Consider the following 2,922-nt stretch of genomic DNA (forward strand, 5'->3'; position numbering starts at 1 on the left):
TGTTCTTGATTTTCCAGTTCCATGAGGTGTGACCTTAAATTGTCTATTTGTGCTCTTTCAGACATGTTCATGTATGTATTTCATGCTAAACTTTTCTGTAAGCACTTCCTTTGCTGTATCCTGGAGGTTTTGATAGGTTGTATCAAGATTTAGTACAACTACAACCTTACTATTGACCAAAAGCTTTTTAATTCTTAAGAGTGTGACCTCATTGAATCCTGACAACAGCTTAATGATTGCTTTTCATGCAGTAGGCCCCGGTTAGAGAGGGACTGCCTGTGGCCTGGAGGTAGGATTCTGCAATTTATCAAATAAAAACACTGGAGGTCAAATTTGAATTCAGTAAAACAATGACAAAGAATTAGTATGTGTGTCTCCCACACGATATTTTTCATTTGAAATACAAACTTACCTGGGTGCCCTGTAGTTTATCTGCCAACTCCTCACACGGTTCAAATCCTGGAAGAGGCAGAGCTGGGGCTGGCCTTCTCTTCCTGATGCCAAGTCTATGAGCTGAACCTCAAAGACAGAATTTCTCTTAACACAGCTACCCTCACGTGAGCACCAGTTAGTAGTAAATACACAGTATATGATTCTCAATCAATAATGCCTACTCAGTTCCCTAATTCTTCTTTCTGTTATTCTTCAACTGTGCAGACTCTGGACCTCCCCAGGGGTTGCTACAGCCAGAGTTCTGGATGAGGGACTTAATAAGTCTTTCAAAACCAGATGCAAGGGTGCTCCTTGGTCCCCACACAGCGGGGCTTAAGCCAGGGGTAAATAAATAACATGTAAGAGAAGAAGGGCTCAGCCTGCCTCTCCTTCTGTCCAGTGAGAGACCAAACTCCAGGATCCTTTTGATGCTGAAGGTGGATGAGCTGAGAGCAAGGGGAGACCCACCTTGAGAGCCCAGAGCTTCCAGGACAGGACTTGGCAGTCTGAAAAGGGGCCACAATCTTGAGTGCGGAAGAAGCAGGCATCTCTGGGCACAGGCCTGCATTTATGTTGGCTTCCCCTTCACCAAACTGGGCTCCCTGCTCTGATGTCTGTCAGAGAATCCCCTTCAGTGAGACCAAGATCCAAGGACTTTACTAAAAATAGCAGCATGGACCGGACAGATATGTCATGGCACAGGAATTCTGTGCAGAGTAATAAGTACAAATGCAACTTAACAAGGGCCCTCACAGTCATATCTTTCATGCAGAAGAAAATAGACAAAGGTAGAGAGAAACTGTAGGGGTCAGTTAGTCTGCTACTGGGGCAGCACTGTGTGCTGTAGGCTTGTCCTTGAGGGGTCTACAGATAAGAACAACTGGGAAACCATCCTGCTGTCACCCTGTATCATCTGCTCACTGCTCACTGGGCTCAACTGCTGTGCCCTCACAGGGAACCAGATTCAGCCAACCTGGCCTTCTCCACCCCACCTGGGAAATGTATTCCAGTGACTGTTTGGACTGAGGTTCTATGAAGGGCCTGGCAGACAAGAAGAGGAGGCTGATTTGAGTGAAGAAAGCGTTGCACACCCTTTCCTTTCATCTAAAACCCATTAATGGAAACTCTGGAACATCCATAGAAGTCTAGCTGGTCTCCTACATTTGAGAGTTATGAAGGTTTCATTCCTGATCAATCTACAGGGAGGGGAGCCATAGGCAGCAGGTGGTCAGAGTGAGGGAGAAACTGGCTTCCTTGAGAGACTTATCAACACAGCCACCAACTCTGGGACAAATGGGGTCACTTGCTATAACAGTCACCCCAAACTACTCACAGGAGCCCGAGCCTAGTCCCCTTGAGCCTAGTCCCCTCACCTTATTGCTTCTGATTCTGGTCCATGCTTCTGTTTTCCCTGGACTCCTTGCCCATGTCTGAGTCCAGGGTGGCAGGGGTAGCTCCATCCCAGTCAACATCTACAGAGAAGTCTACATCTATAGCTACTATGGCTTGCAGCAGAGTCCACAGGTAAACCCATGAGGGCCTCTTCTGCTCCCCAATCCCCTCACACAGGTGCCCACTACTGTGGGTCTGGTGGAGTAGCCCCCTGGCCCCTGGAGAACACAAGATATTTATTCATCTCTAACAACAGGCATATAGTTTAGGGGGTATGAGTGGGTGTGGAGCAGAGTTGCTCTTCCAGATGCAAAGCAGTAAGACTAAGGCTACAGAAAATCATTTCACAAAACTCCACACCCTTTCATGGTAAAAACACTCAACACACTATGAACAGAAGGAAACTATGTCAACATAGTAAAGGCCATCTATGAAAATCCCACAACTAACATCATATGCAATCTGAAAGACCAAAGGTATGTTTTTGCTATATCTATCAGCAGCAAAGCAACAATGCACATTTTCACCACTTCTATTCAAAACAGTATTGGATGACCTAGCTGGAGCAATTAGGCCAGAGAAATAAACAGAATAAAAATTAGAAATAAAAAGTAAAATTATCTCTGTTTTCATTTGACTTAACGTCTATGTAGAATACCCTTAAAAGTCACACACACACACACACACACACACTTTGTCAGAATGATTAAATGTATTCAGTAATGTTTTAGAATTAAAAAAATCACCATGTTAAAACATATCATGGCTGGGCATGGTGACTCATGCCTGTAGTCCCAGAATTTTGAGAGGCTGAGATGGGAGGATAGATTGAGGTCAAGAGTTCAAGAACAGTTTGGGCAACAAAGCAAAACCCTGTTTCTACAAAGAGAGAGAGAGAGAAAGAGAGAAAGAAAGAGAGAGAAAGTAAGGAAAGGAGAAAGAGACAGAGAGACAGAGGAAAGAGAAAGAAAGGAAAGAAAGAAAGAAAGGACAGAAAAAGAAAAGAAAGAAAAAGAGAAAGAAAGAAAAATAAAGAAAGAGAAAGAAAGAAAGAAAATAAATCTCTTACATTTCAATACTTATGCAAACAGGAAACAA

Source organism: Mandrillus leucophaeus, unplaced genomic scaffold, assembly GCF_000951045.1.
Source record: "Mandrillus leucophaeus isolate KB7577 unplaced genomic scaffold, Mleu.le_1.0 Scaffold1797, whole genome shotgun sequence".
Lineage (NCBI taxonomy): Eukaryota > Metazoa > Chordata > Mammalia > Primates > Cercopithecidae > Mandrillus > Mandrillus leucophaeus.